This window comes from Anabrus simplex, chromosome 2 (genome assembly GCF_040414725.1).
Source record: "Anabrus simplex isolate iqAnaSimp1 chromosome 2, ASM4041472v1, whole genome shotgun sequence".
In the NCBI taxonomy this organism is placed as follows: Eukaryota; Metazoa; Arthropoda; class Insecta; order Orthoptera; family Tettigoniidae; genus Anabrus; species Anabrus simplex.
Window position 1 is genome coordinate 789572094 of NC_090266.1, and position 25759 is coordinate 789597852.

Here is a 25759-nt window from a genome sequence, read left to right on the forward strand (position 1 = left end):
TCCGCACCCGCTGAACTGCCCCGAACTGGTTGCCGGAAAAGACAAGCAGTTTTTCTGGGATAGTATTCATAAATTACGTGACAGATGGGCGAAGTGTATAGATGCCGATGGCCAATATTTTGAATAAATAAAGAATTAATTTCCCTTGAATATTACGTGTTTTCTTTACCACAAAACCGGTATACACCTGGTGCATGTTCGAGACGTGATATAACTTATATAAAATTATAATTCTATTTCTACACTTAGAATTTTTGCTTCATACTTCGTTACCACGTAATTCGTATACGAAAGTCAAAAAGCGGTGCAGTTCATTTTTTCCGTTTGCTTATTTGTTTATTGGTTGGTTTGTTACGAAATTACGGCAAAACGGCCAAAAAGAATTCCTTGAAACTCGATATATAAGTTTCAGGATACCGGACGAGTTGGCCGTGCGGTTAGGGGCGCGCAGCTGTGAGCTTTCATCCGGGAGATAGTGGGTTCGAACCACACTGTCGACAGCCCTGAAGATGATTTTCCGTGGTTACCCATTTTACACAAGGCAAATGCTGGGGCTGTACCTTAATTAAGGCCACGGCCGCTTCCCTCCCACTCCTAGGAATTTCCTATCCCATCGTCGTCATAAGACCTATCTGTGTCGATGCGACGTAAACAATTTCTGAAAAATAAGCTTTAGGAAAAAAAGGGTTCTGCACTAGGCTACTATTATTTCATTGATATACAGTGGCGTAGTAATATTAACGAGACCAAGGAAGGAAATGCAGGATTTCTCCCTTAATATTACCTGTATCGAAATATTGTATATAAATGTTGTTCAAAACATAGCCTTCGGTGTTCTGTTTGGCAATTATGGTTATCAGTCACCTCCGATAGATACTGCAACTATAAAAATGACGACTCAGAACAGCTAGTTCTTCAATGAAGAGGAATAAAACATTGTACAGATGTGTATCACATTCGAGAACGCAGTTAGTGAATCAATAATCTGAGCTCGTTTGTGGAATATTTATAGAATAGATAGATTGTGATGTTCTCTTACGATACAGAGAAAAATAATGGAGATCCCTGCTATTATCACATTTTTCACCAACTTGCAAACAGCCATCACTGGAAATATTATCTCCATCTCAAGAAACGTACGTAACAAAAATGATGACTTCTCTCTCTTTGATATGTGATACTAGCCTCTTCAGCAGTATTTCCTGGACGTATTTCCCACACCATGACACCCCTCGCTGGGGGTGGTGAGCCGCTCTACAACGAAGCATGGATCGCAGCGCTGGCGAATACGTCTCCAGACTCGAATTCGGTGGTCATTTGTATCCAGTCAGGACTGTGATTCGTCGCTAAACACCAGTCTTCGTCAGTCTGCAAACTGCTTGTTACCCGTTCCTGGCAGAAGTTAAAACGTACACAGTGATGCTCAGGTCGTCCTTAGGGACGCCGCGACGACAGATCCTGGTCTACTAGCCGCCTGGATATGGTATTGGTGGATTCAGGCATATCCCTAGTTGCCGTGACATGTCTCTGGATGGTGCGGCGACGCCCTTGAAGTGCACACAGTCTGAAACGATCCTCCATGCTGATGGACCGCTGGGCGCACCTGAGCCTTCGACGCATCACGATACGTCTAGTACATCATGTGTGTACCCTCACTTCTCACTACGCCCAGTGCTGGAGGTGTTTCTGGATGTTTTGTGCCAAGAATCCCTTAGGGTATAGGACGGAAGATCCATCGGGTGGGAGGCAAGTAGTGGCCCAGATGAGAAAGACAAAATTATAATAAAGAAACTAACTAGAAAAGCCCCAGCCTTACTCAAAAGCATATTCAATGCAATGCTGGAGCTTCAATACAACCCCAAGCAGTGAAAAACGGGCCAGAATTCTAATATTAGAGAAACCAAGCAAAGACAGATCATAATCAAATAACTAAAGACCAAAAAGCCTTCTTTGCGTTAAGATGATCAATAATCCACTTAATCCCGTGGATATTAGTTTTTTTCAATCTCGAACTTTGGTCCAATGGCGAGGAATTCCTTTACCTTGCTTCTATTCGCCTTGTGAAGTATGGGACTGACGGTTCTCCGTTGGAAGTGAATGACGCCTCAAGTTTTTCTACTATGATCTCGGTCTTCTCATGGGTCTCCTATACTGGGCCATTTGGTCCAATTATTATTGGGATTACGTACGATTCTCGCGTGAAATGTCTCGCTAAGATAAACACCGTCCTAGTATTTGTGTCGAACAAAATTAATTTGGTATTCCCTTCGCGCGACCTGTCTTCCTGCAGCAATGTTTGTATTTCGGCATTTAGCTGGAGTAGTAGGAAAAGGACGGAGCTAAATGTGCGAGCAATGACCATGTGCGATGAGCAATGTTTGGAATTTTTGGCGTATGATGGGTTGAATGTTTGGATTTTTGGAACTTTTACCTGCTTTGACGTGTGTTGTCTGGCGAATTTTGGAATTTTTCGAATGTTGGAATTTTTGGCATTTGAAAGAGTGTCAAGGTGTAAAAATGCGAAGGGAAGGACATCGATGTGCAAAGGATAAAAATAGTCGAAGTTTCGTTGAAAAATTGTCTTATCACGACACAGGGGATGGTGTTTATAAACATCTGTTGGCGTTTGGTTGGATGTTTGGAATTTGGGGGATTTTGGAATTTTCGAATGTTGGAATTGTTTGTTTTGAAGCGACCGAATGGTAATATAGTATATATTGAACCCAAATGGATTCAATGTAATTGATAAATTAATAAAAGGACATGAAATTAATATGTGATAAAGGAATATTTCATTTGGGGTAGCTTGTATGAGGCAATACTAGCAAGCCGAGTCATGTTTCTGTGGCTACACGTGTAAGGAATCAGCGGATGTTGCGACACTATTAACTCATTTCAAATTTCCACTCCAAAGAGAGAGAGAACATAGGAGTATTGAAGAACAGAGCGAGAGTGACATACCGGCGTAAATTTTAAACGAGCGAATCACAGCTTAGCACGGATACGATTAGCGGGAAGAACATCAGTTGTACGAAATTTATAACTTGGCAAAAGATGGTTACATTTCAAAATAAAGCTTGTATGATGTACCTGAAGTTCTCAGAATGGTTTAAATAATAAATGAAAATATATTGGCTACTCGGCGCAGTTAAATATGTGACATAAGAGATATGGGATGAAGATGTAATGTAGCGGGGAAGTCTTGTAGGCGCGAGGCAGGAAGTAGGTAACGCCACGCCAAGCTAGGAGAACACTCGCATGGCTGAAGATGAACGGTAGAGTGTTCGAGTGCTATTTCGTGAAACGTGGACTTTAGAGTAAGTACTAAACATTTCTGTAAGTGAACAGAATAGGTCTATAATACCTGAGAAATGAACTTAATCCGCTGGGATTATCCTTAAATGGGAATAGGAAAACAGTTATTGATTTTTGCAAAGTTTTGGTAGTCAAATATATATCCGTGAAAGGAAGAGATTTTCTGTTTGAACAAACTGGAATTGCATAGGCGGCAAAGTCATTATTCAAATTGTAACTCGTTTGCAGAGCGGAATCAGTAGAACTAATAATAATTACTGTACCGGGAGTAAACCTTCCCCGTCCCGTTGAATTGCGCGCCTTCTAGAAGGCCATCTGTGTGGTGAATCCGGAACTAATGTAAATCAAGATACTTTGACATTTAACCTTTGGATGTCTCTACTATCGGCCTATTTGCCCCCTCTGGCGGGAAATAATTACCTTTTAAGGGAATTTTCAATGTTTGTAAATCTTAAGTTTTGTAGATTACTTTTTCATGTGCTAAGGTTGTCAACTCTCCTACGGCTTCCTTCTTCCTTAGTTATTAACCAATAACGAATGTTGTGCACATTTATCTAGCCAATTAAAATTGGGAGTGTGTACAGACATACTGCCTAGCTCAAGAGAGTTCTGGAACTTTACCCTCTGTGATGCTATAAAAGCTGGGGGCTTTGTCATCTTCAACGCTCCATTCTAGTGTGTGTGCGGCGTAATAAGTAGGCAGGGGCAGCCTGCCGTCGTTCGGAAGGCCCAACTACTCAAGGTAATGGCAGAAATTCCTTAACATGTGATAGCTCCCTGCAGATAACTTGAGGGGAAGGTTTAAAACCTTTCGATTAATGTAAAGTTCTACAATCATTGTTGAAATGTACATTGTCGGCAAGTCTGAGGACTTTGTTCAAATCCCTGTTGGGAAACGTGTAAGTTAAGGGAACAAAGAGTGTTCACCTTCTATTGATTCCCCTTCAACTTGGTATGGGGTGATTAAAATTTTCTAACCCTCGGAATTCTTCAGCCACCTTCGGCATTTAATATTTTCCGTTTAGTCACCCCTCTATAGTATAGGCTTAGCCTCAGCAACTTAGGGCCATAAGCGCATATAAGATTGTAAGTGTGATGATTTATCCGCAATCACCGCTAACATAACTGAACTTGCCTCTGTTCTCAGTTTTTGAAGAAGGTGAACCCTCCGATAAGCAACTTAAACGTGTTCAAGCTAGGTTATTTCAATTTTACAATAGAGTGGGGTACCTATTCTCTCTGAAAACCAATTATGAACATTATAGTATAGCTAACTCCCTGGTTCAACATATCTCTTAGTTGTCTAATAAAGTTAATCAATTGTTGTCCAGGTCGGTGAGTGGGAAGAGTGACTACGCTGCCCCATTAGATGTCCATACGGAAGAGAACCCTAATAAGTCTTCTGGGAGTGGGGAATCTGTTGTACAACAACCTTCTGCCCCATCTGAACAAGGTGTAAACCCTATTGGTAATCCACAACATCTTCCTCCCTTTTTATTTGCAATGACACTTTCGAACCTCCTCAACCTCCGGCACCTTCTGCGGTTATATCACCAGGCTTTAGCCGTGTACCTCACTCTTTAGCCATGTTAATTAAGGGGATTTCGAAATTCTCGGTTAATTCAAATAACGATGTAATAGAATTCTTAATATTTCTTGTAGAATTTCAGGACCATGCCTTAGTGTTTGCCCTCTCACATTAATAAATCTGACAGATAATTTACCGCTACTCTGTTGGTGTCCCCTCAGATAAGATCGTAAAGGCCTGACGACTGGAAAATCGCTAACATCACTCCGGGTTTTTAAAGTGGAAAGAGGTCTGATGTCAGAAACTATCGTCCGATTTCTATATTACCCACTCTGCCTCTCATCTGTGAAAGATTATCCACCAGCGTCTTCTTTCTTTCACACTTCCTTATATATCGTCCCAGCAGCATGGTTTTCTTCCTGGTAGCTCCTGCCTAACTAATCTGACTGTTCTTCTCCATCGTGCAACATCTGCTCTTAACGCCGGTTCTCAGCTGGACGTGTGCTACATTGATATTGCAAAGGCTTTTGATACCGTAGACCACGCACGTCTTTCCTATCAACTCTCAGAACGTTTTAATATCCATGGCCGCTTCCTAACTCTCCTGCAGAGCTTCCTCAATACCAGAACTCAGCGTGTGGTTCTTGATGGGTTCAGTTCGACTCTTGTTATGGTACATTCTGGCGTCCCACAGGGCGGTGTCCTAGGTCCGCTTCTTTTTGTCTTATTTATTGACGATCTCATTAATTCTATATCCTCTGTTTCTTGTGAAATTCTACTATTTGCAGATGACTATAAAATATTCAAACAAATCGATTCTTTATCAGACGTAAACTCCTTACAGAGTGGGCTTAATTCACTCTCTGAATGGTGCACCACATGGCGTATTAAGCTTAATCCTACCAAATGTTCCTCTATATCGATCATGCTTCGTAAATCCCCTATTCTCAGTAAATACTCCCTCCTCGGTAACCCGTTCCCAACTCTAACAGAACAAAATGACTTAGGAGTGATGTTTGACAGTAAGTTGTCATTTGTCCCCCATATACAAAAGATAACCGCACGAGCAATGTCACTTCTCGGTTTGTTGTATAAATTTTCTGACATCATCGATATCCACGCCCTCCGAGCCTACTATGTATCTTGCATCCTACCGATTATTGAATTCGCGACTCCCATTTGGTCTACCTCTTCACCCACTAATCTGAATCATATTGACCGCGTGCAGTCATTCTTCTGTGCCATCGTTAGAGCCAGAGTATCTGATTCTCGAAACTTGAGCAGTAATCAGATACTGGATAAGTTAAACCTTCACCCGTTATCTAGTCGCTGGAAAGTAGCCGACCTTAGATTTTTATATTACGCTGTTAACGGTTTATTTCGTTCTCCTGAACATGCATCCTTCTTTTCCATACCTGTTCCAACTTGCAAAACCAGGATTAATCAGCCCTTTCATATTTCGTATTCCCACCCCTCTCTCGTTCAAAGAAGTTTATTTATCCGCATACCAAACCTCCTTAACTATTTATCTTCTGACAGGAACTTGGACAGTTTTTCTTCGTATGCCTCCTTTAATCGATTCTTCCTTAACTTAACCTAGTTCATCCTTTTGTCTCTTCTCATTGCTGTTCTCTCTTTTGTACATAATGTAATATTTATTTATTTATTTATTTTTTACTGTACTATACCGTTACGTATGTGTTATATCTGTATTTATCTTACTCTGCCTAGCTATAAGTTCTTCTCTTCGTTTTACGTCCAATCTTCAATTTTTCTCGTTTCTTTTGCCTTTATGTTTTGTTGTTATTTGTTGTGTCTCTACAGTTATTTTTTTAGTTTTTAATTTGTTCCTCTATTTTTATCATTATGTGATTTTTCGTCATTGTTCTTTCACTTATTTTTATGTTTGCCTTCTGCTACTCTACTGTAAATATATTTTTCATTGCGAAACTCTGTAATTCGGCTTCTCGCTGTTTTGGTTTCCCAAATAAATAAGTAAAATGTAGGAAAGGATTTCTATCGAGTCCTTCCACGCCCATTTGTTGGAGAAATTTATCCCTACTAGAGCGTTGTCATGTTTAATTCAAAAATATTACTTCCGAGTCCAAAAGCTAGATTAAAATCTAGCAGATTTCATACAAGGCATTAAGTTTTACATCAGAGTGTTTGCCTTACATTATTCCGAAAGTCAAATAGTACAGTCAATTATTGAAGGGATTTCGCCATCATATAGGTCATACTCATGTTTTGCTTCCCGTCCCCACGCGTTTGCTGAACTTGAGGCTATGTCCATGTCCGCGGAAGGAGTAAGATACGCAGATACTCTGCGAGTCGCTAGGGAACCACCAACGTCTTCCAACATTTCTCGGCCGCCACCTCGCCGAAACTTCTCTCCCCGCAAATTTTATGCGTGGGGTTCGGCGGAACATCTAAGGAATAAGTGTCCTCTGTTAAAAACTAATGGACCTAGAAATGGACGTTCGTCTTCCCAAGGATGTTTCAAACGCGGGTCATTTACACACCTCGCTAAGAATTGTAATTCATCATATAGTACACGTTCTTGCTCTACTTCTGGTTCTACCTCTGCTAACCAAAACAATAGAAAATGACTAGCGTGCCCGGCTGAGTCACCGCTATCAGCTTTTCAAGGCTAAGCCCTGTTCAATTCGGGCATTGAATTTTCTGAAAAGGGAAGACCCCATAAAACATCTTTTGAAGGTCTTAAAGAATGTAATATTGCCTCTGATACTCTGATACTCCAGGATGTGTGCCCTTCCTTAAAATTGAAATAAATAACGAATCGGACACGGCCTTTTTAGATTAAGGAAGTGTTGGCTCCATTATGTCAGAAGAATGGTATTCCAAATTAAAAGTTTGTTGTACATTTCCTGAATATATTTTCTTCTTCTGTTAAATGTGTTTTGGGCGAATTCTTCTACTCCACAAATTTTGGATTTATTCAGGCTAAAATTCGTATTTCTAAATTTACATGGAAGTTGTTTGTTGCAAAAACTTGTCATGCCCTGTGATATTAGGGGAGGATTTTATGTCATATTCCAGTCTTTTGCTCGATCTTCAAAGTGAATCCTGCACATTCACATTTAAGAGTAGTTTCTATGTACCCCTTTTAAAATGTAACTCTGTATCGTCTTCTACGATTTCGCTTACCCAGAGTGAGATGTCATTAGACCTTAGCCATCTACCTGAGGATCAGGCTGATTGCATTCGGAAATTATGTCAGTCATTTTCCGATGTGATTTCGGAAAATCTTGGTGTGACTGATTTAACTGAATATAAGATCGAGGTTACGAATTCCGTTCCTGTAAGGTTTCTTCGATACAGGTTATCTCCACCTAAAATGAAGGCCGTCAACGAAATTATACACCAAATGCTGAGGGATGACACCATTCGTCCTTCAAAGTCGGCGCATTTTTCTCCCATTCTTCTGGTGCCGAAACCTCAATTCGGATTCAGGCCAGTAACTGATTATAGGGCATTAAATCGCAAGTGTATCAAAATCAATGCCCCTTCCTAATTTGCATTCATGCTTCTCTTGGTTTCGTAAGTCTAAGTTCTCCACCATCCCAGATCTGAACCAAGCCTATAATCAGATACCTCTGGCGGAAGAATCTAAGCATCTGGCTCCATTCGCTACCGACTGTAATTTGTACGAATACAACCGCGTGCCCTTCCTGCTCCACACGGTCGCGACGGTTCTTACTAGGCTGCTGGTAACGGTCTTCTCCAATATTAAATTTGAATATCTCTACCATTATCTAAATGATGATGTTATTTTCTCTGAGACCTTTGAAGAACACTTACCTCATCTAGAGGAAGCTCTAAATACCTTCATAAAGCGGGATTGACGGTTAAGTTGTCAAAGGTATCGTTTGCTAAACCATCTATGTCCTTCTTGGGGCGTATTGTGTCACCTGATGGAGTTTCAGTCGATCATTCCAGAACGCATTTAATTCGTAGCTTTAAGCCTCCAAAGATGTTAAAGGAGTTGCTAGATTCATCGGCATGGGGAATTTCTTTAGGAAATTCATCCCCAACTTTGCTAAAAGGGCGTCACCCCTAAACCTCCCCCACAGATGTTTTCTGGCGATGTCATTCTCTTGACCCGGAGGAAAGTTCTCTTTCTATTTCAATACCTCCTACGTATCGTAGAGGCAAGAGTTGTGTAATTACAGATTATGCTGATTAGAGAAATATGATGATTTGAGGAATATGATAATTTGAGAATACGATGTTAATCCTGGTGAGATATGGAACCAGTTGGATTTTATAGACCTATAGGGCTAATTAAATTGAAGAGAGTATAAATATATCCTTGCTGTGTTACGGAGCTAGCCTAAGCGAGCAGCCCACGTGTTCACGTGACGATCGTGTGTTGACAGATATACGTTATTCTCGAGAAGCTTAACATACTTGCGACCATGCCTGGCTGAGAGAGATTAATTCCACGTTGAAATAGGGTGTCTGAAGGATATTAAATATGTATCTTTCATAAGCAGTTTCAACTGATTATTAACAGCATCTGAACATAACGTCTGGTTAGAGGTCAGGGCAATTCAGGTACGTTGTAATCGGATGTCCAGCGGAAAATTGCTTCGATCTTCGATCAGGTGACAGTCCTGGGCTCGCACTGATGGATGTCGCTATGGGTTTATTTGTTTACATGTGTAGTTAATATTTTTGTACATGTATTTTGACAATACAAATTCTGTTTGTGGTTGTGGTATTTCTTATGATATGCGGACTCAGTTCCATATGGGTTACCATGACTTTGAAGCAGAAGATTGTCATTCCACTGCAGTAGATCCAGTGTAATTGTAAGATTTGGGATTTTTCTTTTATTATAGGTTACGTAGGGCCCTTTGCTACGAATGTATTAGTATGTGTAATGTAAATTTACCTGGAGTGTTATCGGTGTAGTGACAGCTAGATATTGCTTGTTTATATTATTGAACCTCATACAGTTTCACTTACGATAGTGAATCAGGGGATACTCGTTCGATGGCGTTCCGTACTGTGACAGTTTCATTATGTCTGATGAAGTAATTTGGACAGGCACAGTGTCATATCTTTATGTTCGGTGGCTTTGCGCACGTGTTACCCTAGTTTGGCGAGTTGTCATATTTTGTTTTATTTCCTCATGGTTATTTTGTATCTTCTGCGAGATTCTAGACTTGTGGACGTCAATAAGTAAAAATCCAGCTGGCAGACCAACTACATTATGTTGTGTTGAAAAAGGAAAGTTACGATCGAAATTACGAGTGTGTTGAAAGCCGTATGCCAACGCCGCCTATGTCAAGTTCAGCAGGCGCATTGTGTGATAAATACTACAATTATGAGGCAAGAAGTTCATTCTACAGAAAATGAATTATAGTGCATTTTGTTGTCATCGATACTTGTATAAAAAAGGCATACGTTATATGCATTGAATGTAATATAAGTTTAATATTAAATCAGGACACGACATGTACTACTACTTCCGGTGTGTGTGTGTGTGTGTGTGTGTGTGTGTGTGTGCGTGTCTGTCTGTCTGTCTGTTTGTCTGTCTGTCTGTCTCTCGTGGTTTTACAAGCTCATTCACCTGCCAGATGTGACTCACTTGCTTGAGGGTCAGTCTCTAAGTCGAACTCAGAACACAGCGTTTCTACCTCGGAGCAACATTGCGTGATATTGTGACCTGTTATTCTAGCCATTCTCAGAGTCATGCATCGTATTGTTGCTAACAGACGTCAACGTTATCGAGACAGCTAAAGTACGTATTTGCCTGCGATATAGGAAAGGACACACAACTAGACAACTTTATTAATATTTTCTGTACGAATTTCAGCAACATTATTCAAGAGGACTTTGCCGGCCGATTCAATATGAGGACATTACACATCACCGAGTGTAACTTCAAATTCACCATGAGAGTTTAAACCCTGGGACCGCCGCCAACCACGTCAAGATGAGAGGACGCCGATCGTGATCACAACGTTGAGGGCGATAATTTTCATCGTCCAAAAAGGAGGAGTCGAAAAGATCTAAGTCGACAAAAATTTCATATTATTTCTTCAGTAATTGGGCAGTTGATTTTCCTGTAGTGGTGGAATGGTCTCACGTTCTCATTTGTAGTTGTTCCTGTACTCAGTCGTCGTGTATTTTTACTTATCACATGTAAATTAAGATTTTCGGATAGAATAATTTAACTGTCGTGGTAGTGGTGATTTCAGTTATTCAGGTGTGATGAATAATTAAGTCGAAATTTCGGTGATTATCAATTTATCCGCTCAGTATAGGCTTGACTTGATGTGAAACGTGTTCAGCTCGTTTTTAAGTCATCATGTAAAATAAACTTTCCATTCCAGATGATATGCATTTAGAATTTTATGCGTGGTTTATGTCGGAGACATTACGAAGTCATGAGATTCGAGTGATAGAATTGATTCCACTCATTTGAATTAAACTTTACGTCTATTGAAGTTCGATTACGGGAGAAACTCTTCGTTTCTGATAGTGATACTGGGAGACAGACTGGATCTTCAAATTTTAGACGTAGTGTTAGAGGATTTTCGTTTCCGAAGGATATTTTACGTGAAGTTAAATATGAGTTTCGTGACATTCTGGGTGGATCACTAATGTGTTCAAAGATATTTCAATGGGCCTGATATCAGTTAATCCATAACTGGTGAATTGTTTGAATAGTGTCTTCGTGATATAAATGTGTTACATTTTATGATAGACGTATCGGACAGGCATTCGATATGAGATTTACGTCATGATAATTCGGAAATAGTCACGTATTCAAGAATAGATGATTGTGGAGATATTTAGAGATCCTCAAATGATATTAAAGTGTTCCTAAACTACGTGTGAGTGTATTAGATGGTATATTCGATTCTTTCCTGTCCAGTATCACTTTCTTTCGAGAGTTATCCGAACCTGTCGTTACTTCGTTACTTATTCATGATAGTTCGGAATCTTCTTCGAGATTGTTCTCCCCTTCGATGACTTTCTTACCGAGGTAATACGTCTAAGTTAGAAGAGGCTGATGTTCTTCCTTAAATCAGAATTATGTTCGTCGAGCGTTTCATTCGCGTGCTGATATGACTGTGTAAATATTGTACACTAATGTAGATATTTATTATCATTTCATATGTGTTATTATAGAGATAGTCAAAGTCGTTTCATATTTCAGTGTTACCGATCGTTCACTGTTCACGTTACGAGAGCTGATATTTTTCTTTAATTTATAATAGACCATTTGAATTAATATTTCATAATTTGAGTTTAAATTTACGATTTAATTGGACTAGAAGTGATGATAGTCATGAACATATAATTATTTCTTTTGCATCGATTCAGCTGTAATTAATTTAGCAATTAGTCAATTAATATTTTAGCAAATTTAATTTTGATACGGTATGATTTTCTTACCGATTCTCTTCGTACTTTCATATTTTGTCGAGGAAATCCAGATCTTTGTCACAGCTAAATTAGATCAAATTGTTAAATTAAATCGCAAAAAGCAAATATATTGCATTGGTTGGTTTGTTAGGGTAAATAGGGCAAAATGTAAGTGTACCATCCCTACTTGATTTATATTTTCTTTTTGTACTTCAAGAGCAAGAGTTAAATTTTACAATAATTATCATTTTCTATATTCACAGATAGTAAGGATGACAAACATAATTTTATTTAATAAAACATGCCTTGTTTAAGCTTTATTCAGTTTTTTCTTGTGCCAAATCCTACGTCGTTTTTCCTTAAACTATTTGACGTTATTATTCGCTTAATCGCATATGCCAAATCCTTACTGAGCACCCTTGACGTTCTAACGGATGCAGTACTTAGAAATGATTCAAAGAAAGGATGATTTAAACAACACAGTTTGATGATTTAAATAACATATGTTAATAAATTGTATTGATTTAAATGAGTATTCAGACAAAATGTCAATGATTTAAATAACAAAATGTCACCATTTAAAGGAACATTGTGATCATATTAAGAAACGTTGCGACATTGTAACGATTTATGTAATAATTTAAAGAACAGAAGTCGATGATTTAACTAACAATATTAATGATTTAAGCAGTCAGACTCATTGGCCGAATGATCAGCGTTGAGGCACTCGGTTCAGAGAGTCCCTGGTTCGATTTCCGGCTCGGTCGGGGATTTTAATCGCCTCTAATTAATCCTTCTGAGCCGGGAAATGGGTGTCTGTGCTTATCCCAACACTTTCCTCTTCATATTCAGACAACAAACTACACTACCCACCACCACAGAAACACTCAATAATGAGTACATCCGCCCATATAGGGTTGTCGTCAGGAAGGGCATCCGGCCATAAAACAGGGCAAAATCTACATGTGTGGCACAGTTCGCACTCGCGAACCAACGGATGTGGGAAAAGCTGTAGAAAAAGATTAATGTTTTAAACAACAGAGGTCGATGATGTAAAGAACAAACTGTATTGATTTTTCAATAACAAGTTGCAATGATTTAAATAACTCAAGCGGTTTTAAATTACAGAAACCACTTAACTGGAAACAATGTTGATGATTTTAAGATTTAGAGAGAGTGAATTTTATTGTAAAAGGTCAAATAAATGGGAACAAAATTGAACTGGAAACAGACTTTAACCGAATTAAATGTGTGATAAATATGTTCTTGTGACGAATAGGACTTGGAAGATCACACAACGGAACTATTTATTTACCCGTCGAATGAAGCTGGGATTTGTGATTTTTATTTGTGTTTTTGACACTGCATTTGTTTTATTTTTACCTGCCGAAGGTTTAATAAAATTTAGTTTGCTTAAAATGGTTCTCATTCATAACTTATTTCTTTTAACTCTTACTTCTTCCATGCCTAATAAATTTATTTTAATAATTTATATTTAGAATATATCACCAGGGAATACCCGATTACAACCTTGGGATGAGCAGCCGGAGCCCATATTTAGGGTACAATATAGCATATCTTCCTGCTGCTCTATATAAGACGCAAATTTCACATATGACAAAAATTTGACTTACGACAAAATTTATGTCGGCTGAGTGAAAAAAATGCATTTACAACACAGACGCACTTACAAAATAGATACGTTTTCACTCAGACGATGTCTGATTGATTAATCCAGGAACTAAGCGCAGAATTAAAGCCAAGGCATTTGATGTAAAATTTATTGTCGTATTTTTGCAGCACATTTAAGAGGTAATGCTTGGAATAGTGCGTTTTCCTAAGTTCTTCGAAGTAAACTCCATCCTCGATGGGCTACCGTTGAGATTATCTAGTAGGCTCTAAACAGGTAACCGTTTTATAAGTTTTTACTTCTCGAATGCGAAATATTTCTTTGCTCCAGTTTGGTGTGAAATCTTTGTCTAAAAAAGACTTATGTTTACTGAACGAAAGCGATGGTTTCGTGAATCGACTGCTCTGATGGGATTAAAAATCTGATCCAATTGTGGGATATTTGTCGTTTCCAATCATGGCGATGGTTCTATTTTCGGAATTTTATTGTAAAAGGTCAAATAAATGGGAACAAAATTGAACTGGAAACAGACTTTAACCGAATTAAATGTGTGATAAATATGTTCTTGTGACGAATAGGACTTGGAAGATCACACAACGGAACTATTTATTTACCCGTCGAATGAAGCTGGGATTTGTGATTTTTATTTGTGTTTTTGACACTGCATTTGTTTTATTTTTACCTGCCGAAGGTTTAATAAAATTTAGTTTGCTTAAAATGGTTCTCATTCATAACTTATTTCTTTTAACTCTTACTTCTTCCATGCCTAATAAATTTATTTTAATAATTTATATTTAGAATATATCACCAGGGAATACCCGATTACAACCTTGGGATGAGCAGCCGGAGCCCATATTTAGGGTACAATATAGCATATCTTCCTGCTGCTCTATATAAGACGCAAATTTCACATATGACAAAAATTTGACTTACGACAAAATTTATGTCGGCTGAGTGAAAAAAATGCATTTACAACACAGACGCACTTACAAAATAGATACGTTTTCACTCAGACGATGTCTGATTGATTAATCCAGGAACTAAGCGCAGAATTAAAGCCAAGGCATTTGATATAAAATTTATTGTCGTCTTTTTGCAGCACATTTAAGAGGTAATGCTTGGAATGTTGCGTTTTCCTAAGTTCTTCGAAGTAAACTCCATCCTCGATGGGCTACCGTTGAGATTATCTAGTAGGTTCTAAACAGGTAACCGTTTTATAAGTTTTTACTTCTCGAATGCGAAATATTTCTTTGCTCCAGTTTGGTGTGAAATCTTTGTCTAAAAAAGACTTATGTTTACTGAACGAAAGCGATGGTTTCGTGAATCGACTGCTCTGATGGGATTAAAAATCTGATCCAATTGTGGGATATTTGTCGTTTCCAATCATGGCGATGGTTCTATTTTCGGAATCGTAACGTGTCACTAGAGTCTGCAGTAAATCGAACCAGCGATACGATCCTCTGGAAGTAAATTCTCGCCACATGTTCGTTTTTAAGCTCGACTGAAACGTTACAACTCTAGATTTTGGATTGTTAAAAGTAAAATAATTATGTATGCCTAAGGACTTTAGATAGGCTGAAAATTCCTTGTTTAAATCTCCTTTCGTTGGTCTGTTTGCAGTAGTTTAGGCTTATGTTTGGATCTCTGAACCATGCGTTTGAAAGCAGGAGTTAAAAGAGCGCCTGTTTTATTACACACCGGTTCCGCAAAGGCCATTTTCGAAGAGAGATCGATGACGGCGAGCATATATTTGACTCCTTTAGTACTTTTGAAATAAAGTATCATTTCAACGGTTCTGACTACATACAGATGGCCAATGAATTCGAGTCTGCAGACGTCTTGACCACCACAGCGATCCATCCTTCATTGTAGAACGGCACACCACCCCCAACGATGTGTGTCATGATGTGGGGTGCATTCCATACGGTACTATTTCCGCTCCCCACTGGTGGTGACTGAAGGAATTCTAACGGCGTGGCGAATACGTCCAGGAAATTCTGGGACCGTGTGGCTCGTGCAGCTCAACAACCCCATTTCCCAGCAGGATATTGCCCGGCCTCACATAGGACGAGTATCTCTGGCCTACCTTCGTGATGGCAACATACTTCCTTCACCAGCAAGGTATCCAGACCTCTCGTCCTTCGAGAACATTTGGGACCAATTTGGACGCAACTACGGCAATTTTGAGGATCAGTTGTGCCAGCTGTGACAGGATCTTCATTAGGAAATTATCGATGTCTGTATGCCTTCATGTTCGACCGTATCGCCATCTGCTTTCTTGCTACGGGTTGTCTAACATCTTACTATGCGCATCCTGTATATATTGTAACCGTTCATGACCATGCTATAGGCATGTTAGGAGGTTTAGTCAGTCATACATGCCGTTTTCAGGAACATTCTGCGACATATAATGTCGTAATTAGTATTTTATGTTCCAAACCGGGACACGAGTTGCGGTATGCAAGCCTGAAGGGAGCAGGTCTCTGTGCTGCATCAAGAAGAGGATAGCGTATTATCGCGGAACCTTGAAACTGCGCTCTCACTCGGTGCGAGAGAGTAGGAGAGATGACGCTACGCGTGAAAATGTATTTTTCTCAGAGAATGAGGTGAACTAAGGCGTGTTAACCCCCAAGAAATAAAAATCCTTACTGATTCAAATCCGCATTCATTGGTGCCAATCCACCATACTTAACTAATAAGAGGGGAAGAAGAACACCTTTTTCCCAGATAATCTCTGGAAATTTATAAGTCAGGTCTCATTCGAACCGACGTATTTTATGCAAATTGTTGACACATATAACCGCAATACTTTAATAGTGGATCGGTAATGACGCATGTCATATAGTGGTGCGCAGACTGAAGCCGAGTGCTAAGATTTGGCAACGTGAGGAAAAAGGTGGGAGTTGTTACGAGATAAACCATGCCGCGTGAATTTATAAAAGGACGCTTTTGAGATTGTGAACGACCCGCTGATCGGATAGACTAAAAACTGGATCAGTATAAAACAGGGGTCAGGAGCTATAATTTTATTACTTTCACGTAGCTGAAAGATTACGTTTAGCGGAGCCAAATTTCGATTAGGGGCGTTGTTTACCACCTCTCCGACCACTCAGCCCAAATACTATAAATAAAACCCGAACCTAGATGCAGGATCCCCTTGTAATTTGTGCAGCCGCAGTACTTACGTGTCAGTAATGAACTATGGATATCAGTGTGTGAAGTGTTGTGTCGAGGAAAAACATATCAGAGCGGTGTAAATATCGCGAAATAAGCCGTGTGGTTCGAGATAAAGTACAGTAGTGACTAATAGAGGTGTTATATCAATATTCAATTCTTTAAACATTGGTGACTTTAATGACGGCTTACGATGCAATCATCAGAGAACGGGCAAACACATCAGGTTGTTTAGAAGTAGTGAGACAGCCGATTACATTCAGCAATTAATAGTGGCCGGTTTTGAGGCATTTAAACAGTGAGTGACGCACAGTAAATTAAAAGAACGGTGTTCGTGATAGGAAAAACGTTTGCATACTCCATGGACACTCGTGGTAACAATTAATCAGACTGTGTGATTAAAGGGAAAATGAATACTGATTAATACATTTGAATTTATAAGTGGATCTAATCACCCATAGGTTATTTGAAAACACATAAACAGTGTTCATTAACCAATCTTCCCATTTTTGCCTGTATGTTCGTGACTGATCGTCGAACCCAGGAATGGAATCAACGAGAGTGGAATCTCTTCAGGGAATGTCCGGAGATTCCAACAGTAGAAGACCACAATTCAAGACATGGATGGTACCACAAGGGAAATGAACCAATAACTATTTAAGAGTGAAGCTGTCGTCATGAAGGTCTACAAATCCCAGATTTACCCTCGAGATGGCAGCAAACCACACGCAGTATCGATAAGTACATTTTAATATACTAAAACATGAGATTTGCACGTCGATATCGACCTTTATTTGTAAATAAAAGTCTTATTTATTTTATGTAATTAATAACATTAAATGTAGGGAACACTATACGCGTGTGACTGGGAAGGATTATTCTATTAATTTAATTAGGATTTCTTCTGTGATTTAAGGATAATCACTAATATTTCAGCGGGCTTATTTGCATGAATTAGTATATAAGATCCCATACATTTTAGTGCGTGTGAAGCATGTATTTTAAGGAAGAATAGCACTTCAGCTAAATTTATAATTTCTTCCTAATGTTACTAATTGGTAAGGATCTTCATAATAATTTGAATATAGATTATGTGTTCACTTCACAGGGTAATGTATGTATTTTATAAATCCCATAATAATAAAAATATGATCATTGAAGATGTTCAAGCCGAGGTGCAATTTGTGAATTATATAGATACGCCAGTGAGATGGAATTAGTTAAACGACCAGTGGGAATAGAGTCTTCTATATAAATAAATAAAATGGATTTGAGATGCAGTAGCGTGCCAATGGGGAAGATGAGACTTGTGAAATGTTTGAGATGACAGAATGACAAAGAATTAAAATAATGATGACTACCGCGACGTACTAAATTAGGCTGTATATGGCCGGAATAATAAATAAGAATTTGCGACCCTTAAATAAATGTGTACATGGAAACGAGCCAAAACGAGAAGAAAGAAAGAAAGAAAGAAAGAAAGAAAGAAAGAAACAGAAAGAGGGAGAGATTTATGATGTAAGGGATTTGTCCGGTCCGTGCGGACCGAGCTGTCTCCAAGAGTTCTCAGAACATTTGCCCTTGTAGGTCTCCTTCATTCACCAATGCAATATCAATCACATGCGAATGTTATATTATGACTAGCGTTGATAATTTTATGATTCTGTGAAGGACGTATTCCTCCTCATTTTTATTTATTAAATTAGCTCGTGGTAGGAGTTTCAGATTTTTGCACATTGGAAGCTGGAGAACGTGGGTTCAACCCACGTCAGAACGATGAATTTTACCTGATACCATACGGCTTGACTAGGCCATATCTTCAAAATGTATTGTTTGCTATATGTTTAATATTTCTCTGTATAATCTATTTATGTATTTCCGTTATTCTCAAGTGTTTATGGTGATGGGTAGGATACCAACGTTGTGTTGATCCACTTCGAATATAACAGGGTCAGGTAAACTCAGGATACGTGTATGTGTTCAGTATAATATGTAATTGATGTGGTTAAATAGACCATGTGTCCGATATGCGACGATGTAACCTCATGCGTAAAAACATGTATTAATTTACTTTGCCTAAATTCCACAACCATGACAGCTAACTAATAATATGATTTAATTAGAGATTGCCATCCTGACCTTGTGGTCAGTCCATTCAAATAATAGATACCATCGAGTATCATTGTCCAGAGATAAATAAACTTGCGTTTGTAAAAAATTTATATAGTATTAGTGCGCGCTAATAAGGTGATTTAAAGTATGCTAAGCGATAACCACAACAGTGTACGAACTGACAAAGACGCTGAGGCATACTGTATACAAATGATTGCTTTACTATTGATTATTTTTTATGTGTAATAATATGGCATTATCTCATGTATTTACCGTGTGGTTCTATCAGTTTAATAAAATGTTTAGTAAATATTCGGAACAAAACTCTTCTCATTTAACAATATTAATCTATCCCTCTTACATTATAGAGAACCTTACTTTCGTTATATTTAATGTAGTGCCCATTTTTTTCTTTTACGGACGTTCCATTACCCGTATGCTTCTGAGCTTTAGCCGTTGACGCAATGAAAGTAGGGTGGATGGGACTTCGAGCCCGGAAGAGTGATTTCCGACGGATCTCATCCAGGAATTCCATTTATATACACTTAAGAAAATGGAAATTGCAGCACCATGAAGGCATTGGTCGTTTGTGTTGATTTTCAAGACATGGAACGATGCCATGTAGGTATGTAAACGATCAAAGGTTCAGATCCATTGGATTGTTGCTACAGGTCTCCCACGTGATTGGTCGCGGAGGAATTAACTCCAGTATACGGACTCTGGTGTAGCGTAGTTGACTTGCAGTCTGTGCAGTGAAGTGTTCCCCGTCAAACATGACTCGACGACAGAGAAGAGCACGCTATCAACAACTGTCGCCGTTTGAGAGGGCTCGGATAATTGGGCTGTGTGAGGCTGGATTATCGCTAAGGACCGTCGCTGTACGTGTTGGCCGACAGGCATCTGCGGTACAACGTGTATGGCAGCAGTGGTCAAATGAAGGTACCCACACTCGTAGACCTGGCACAGGCCCAGCGCGACAGACAACTGTGAGAGAAGATCGCCGCATCATTCGGATGGCCCGGATGGAACCCCATGCAACAGCAGCGCAAATTCGAGCAGCTGTGGCACCCCACGTTACACAACAAGCAGTTGGTAATCGCCTGCGTGTAACTGGCTTACGAGCCCGTGTCCCTGCAGAAGGTGTTCCTTTGACCCCACAACAGCGCATGTAAGGCTGGTCTGGTGTCGAGAAAGATCGACGTCGGTCGACGAATGGCATAGAGTCGTCTTTAGTGATGAATCGCGCTTCTGTCTTGCCCGCAGTGATCGCCAGAAACGTGTGCGCTGACGTACCAGGGAGAGGGGCCGCCCAGATCTTATTGTCGAGAGCCACACAGGGCCAACACCAAGCATTATGGTCTGGGGAGCTATTGGCTTTAATGTGAAATCACAATTAGTGCTTGTTGAGGGCACTATGACTGCTCGACAGTACGTTGATAGGGTACTCAATCCAGTGGTTGTCCCTATGATGGCGAACATTGCTAATGGGATGTTTCAGCAGGACAATGCCCGGGTTCACACTGCACGCATCTCCAGAGAAGCTCTCCACATCACAACCTTAGAATGGCCCGCCAGATACCCGGACCTCAGTCCTATTGAGCATGTATGGGGCATAATGGGTCGACAACTGGCCAACCATCCTCAGCCACCCACAACTCTGGAACAACTGACCCGTGCAGTGCAGCAAGCATGGGCCACAATTCCTCAGGAAGCGATCCAGGGCCTTATTGACTCCATGCCTCGACGAATTCACCAATGTATTGCAGCTCGTGGTGGGCACATCCTGTATTGATTGTTGTCCAAACTTGCAGTCAGAGGGACCTGAAAGTGTAATCATTGAATCACAACGGAACACTCGTTCTGCATGTTCAATTGCAGCAATGTAGCATCACTCCTTCTGGGTGTTGCAATTTCCATTTTCTTCAGCGTATTTGTTTGTGAAGCCGAATTATGTAATTGTTGCCCTGATATGCCCGGAATGGGTACAATATTGAGACAAAAACCACTCTCAGGGAGGTTAACGTATGTATCACTTAAAACTTTAAATACAAGCCTATATATCGTATGCGCCAAACAGCTAGTAATTTCAATCGTTACTAGAACGTGCAAATAGTCCGTATTAATATTGTCGCTAACGTTCATCTTCGCATCACGATACGACTAGTACATCATTTAAAAGTAAATGTAAGGTATAGTTTATTTCATGCGATTGAATATATTACGAGAGGGATTTCTGATAACGATAATTATAGTCATCCTCGTTAAGTGGAGCCGAAGCAGACGAAGTACCAGCAGAAGGAAATTTAACGTCAAAATTATAATTAATCTTGTGACCATAAAATACGAATACGAACGCGGGGCGTGTCCGTTTATACAGAAAATTACAGGCTAGAAATCACAGGAGTGTCATTCGAATACAAATGAACTTTCAAGCAATATGCGAAACTAAATTAATTACCGAGTGGAGCATATGGATGGGATGAATAAAGTGGAATTGGAAGCAACAATATTCAAATACATACCTGAATATAGGAGGTATATTTATAAAGCAGGTAGCAAAACAAAAGTGACTTTCCACAGCTCTTCGGTAAGTGACGGAAAAGCTAACACATGCCTCGCGCTCCCATCAAAATAGCGTGGAGCTAAAAGAAATTCCAGGCACCTTTCTAAAGGAAGGCCAGCTGGCGTGCAGCGCTCGCAACAGTATCGACCGCCATATACAGTAGGTCAGGGCTAAGGCTCGGCTCACAGGCTTTAAACACCCACAGTTTTCAGAAACAAAGGCGGCATATCATTTCAGATTCGAGCCAAATTTTCTTCACTTATACTTACTTTCTCAGCATCTGCAGCTGTGCGTTATTAAGTCATGTACGATAAAAATTCTTTGAACTCAAAGTTCAGTTATTCTGTACCAAAATTGGTAGGTTAATTCCTGGCACAGTGCGGTGTATCTGAAGGTGCTCAAACACATCAGTCTCCCAACGGTATATTTACCGGCACGTAAAGGAACTCCAGTGGGACTAAATTCCGGCACTTCGGCGTCTCTGAAAAAACGTAAAAAGTAGTTAGTAGAACGTAAAACCATTAACATGATGATTAGTGTGCGAGTCCTTGGTTGTGTGGTGATGCGCTAGCATTTGTTCCGAGGAGGCCAGTCTTCGATTGCGGGCCAGAATGTGAGACCTTAAATGCGGAATTTTTTCCAGTGGCTCGGACACTGGGTGAGTGTACTGTCGCTACACTTCTCTAAAACACATGATACGTTCCTCCACTAAACATACACACATTAGCTCCAAACGTATACTCCACCCACCCTCCACAGAGGGTCTCTAAGAAGGGCTGCAATTATTCCACAATGGCCACATGAAATTATTATTTAACGATTAAATCTCCATGCGAAATCAGGTACTACCTTGTGAATTTTAAGAATCCAGTTATTGATTTTGCAGATATCGTTTGCACTGAACACTAAATTACACAAATATCATTGTATTTAATACTAGTTGTCACACCCGTCGTCGATAGGGTAGTTTCTGTATAACTGCAGCAGTAATGTCATCTAGCGGAGATGCGTCGCAGCAAGAGATACAAAGCGTATCTCAACTAACTATAATAATCGGACAGTTTAATGTTATTGTTCATAAATTTCAGGAACATAGGATATGGTAGGCCATCACATATTATTTTCTTCCTGCTCAGGGTTAGGCTTCCAGTTCCATTTTTATGATTCCTTTCTCCCTTCCTTCTTTAAGTGATCGTAACTTTATGTTTTTCTTCTCATTTTGATGGCCTTCACCATTATCTTCCTCATTGGTGACAGCCTAATGACCATGCGATTTTTCAGCTTATAAATAATAATCAAAACTACCGAAATTACCGGCTAGTATTATAAACCGGCTTATAAACAGGCATGTTCAGTTAAAATTCTCGAATGATGAATAATAAGGAAGCCCAAAATAATGAAACAATTTTAAAGTAGGGAAATTACACGATATTTCATATCTGTCATTAACATGTAGCAAACGAAAAATGTGTATGTAACATGTATATACTAAAATACTCTATGTATTGTATTGTCTTGATAGTGACGTTAGGTAGTCTGGTGTGTTGCAAAGCACAAGTAAAAGAAGTGTGAGTAAGGGTTATCCTTCTTTTTAAATATTATTTTTAGCGTATTGCTTTTAGTGCCGGGAGTGTCCGAAGACATGTCCGTTTCGCAGTTCTGTAGCTGCTTTACAGGTACACCTCATAGGGGTAAGATACACGTACCACTGTGTGAGGCTGTTGGCTGCGGATCTAGGCGTAATTGTACGGACTAGAAATGGGAAGGAAGCGGTCATGGCCTTGAGAAAGGTACAATCCCTGCATTTGGCTGGAGATGAAAATGGGAAACCACAGTAAACCATTTCAAGGATTGCCGACGGGTGATTCGAACCAACCTGTCTCCAGAGTACACAGAGATAGCAGCCATAAATTGCCATGTCGCACTGCACTAAGCTAACCTGTCCGGTGTCCCTTTCGTTATAGCCTGCTAGTGGAAATAACGAATAAAAGACAGTTGGAATATTTTAACATCCTCTCTTCAGAGGAAACTGGATATCTTGGGACTTCATGGAACAGTATGGTTTACCTTTCAAAACAGATATCGTTTCAATGGTAAATTCGGAGAATCCGTAAAATGGGTCACATCACCAATTACGTCTGTTTTGCAAAGAACGTCATAAGGACGCTATCTTCTATTCACGCAGAAAGCTGTCTGCGTAATGGCATACTGGAGAATTTCGTCTTCCTTGTAATTACTTGACAGGTGTACAGTTCTGTGACCATTTCGGTGGTTTTCTGGAAAACCCTAAGTAAGTGGGTCAACCAGATCATCTGTAGCGAGAACGACGAATTTGTCTCCCATCTGAAGTACGTAGAAGTATTTATATTCTAGTTTTAGTTTATTAAAACTTCTCGTGTGCAGTGTTAATGGGCACAAGTTAGCTAATTTAAAAGTTTTACGTGATCAGCAATTATGTGTTCCGAACGTATCATTTAACGGTTGTACACAACTAGATCGTCAAGTGAAAGAATGACAATCAAGCCTGTCGCTCAAGCTCCATTTCCTCTGAAACTCTCAATATCATCTTAAAGAATACAAAAGGAGATTTTCCGTAAGTAGCCTACGCTAGTAAATCACCAGATGCAATTTGATTGCTTGTAAGCATTTTTAATGATATGTGCTTTACGTCGCAATAACTACCTTTTACGATTTTCGGAGACGCCGAGGTGTCGGAATTCAGTCTCGCAGGAGTTCTTTCACGTGCCGGTAAATCTACCGACACGAGGCTGACGTAATTGAGCACATTCAAATATCACCGGACAGAGCCAGGAACGAACCTGCCAAGCTGGGGTCAGAAGGCCAGCACCTCGACCGTCTAAGCCACTCAGCCCGGCGTGTAAACATTTTATAAGCGTTATTATGGAACTACAAGTTATCCTAATGACATATTAGGCAATGTCTTGCAATGAGTAATGTAATATTAATTTACGTTATTTCGGTGTATAAATTATAGATTAGACATTTCCGTCGTTTTTCTTGGTCCAGTTACCAGTTTACCTATCCTCAAAAGCACGTATTCAGGTGTGGGTGAGGTAAAGCCTGCCATCGGAATTGGATTTCCGAATCACCGTTCACGACATGAAATGTATTAACTTCAATTGTGACTTATTTATTTTTACTTTTTAATATACAGTTAACTGGAAGATTATCTTCCTAGCGCCCAGCGTGTGTTTTATATTTTGTACGATTAAAGCGAAGATAAGAAGTATTTGTGTAATAATAGATTTGCCATGGGATTTGGGCTATATCTGATAGGACGAAGGCATTAATGACACCGACATTAGAAAAACGGAAAGGCTGCAACAGTTCGGTGTAATTGTTCGATAACTATTTTGTGTAAAGTGTTTACTGAAGCGGAGAAATAGTGCGATTGCCAGTAGACAATAAGATGTAAGAAAACCAGTGTACTTGTACAAATCAAGGAATTGCGAAATACCGAGCTCGATAGCTGCAGTCGCTTAAGTGCGGCCAGTATCCAGTATTCGGGAGATAGTAGGTTCGAACCCCACTATCGGCAGCCCTGAAGATGGTTTTCCGTGGTTTCCCATTTTCACACCAGGCAAATGCTGGGGCTGTACCTTCATTAAGGCCACGGCCGCTTCCTTCCCACTCCCAGCCCTTCCCTGTCCCATCGTCGCCATAAGACCTATCTGTGTCGGTGCGACGTAAAGCAACTAGCAAAAAAAGCAAAAAGGAATTGCGAAATATTTTGGGGGACATACATAATTATGTTCTTGTATTATGTAGATCTAAAGAAGTCATATGACAGTCAGAAGGAACACGTGTTAACTGTTCTGAAGGGCGAATACGTCAATTGATCTGATAGTGTCATTAAATGTAATCAAAAGGTATTTATGTTTACATTAACCTGCAGTATTTAGTGAGAGATTCGAGAGAAGATGCTGAGACTGCATATTGAGGGTAACAGAGGTACAGTATTAATTTGGCTCGCAGAAAGTTCCAGATTAGCCACTGCAAAGTATGATCTGTA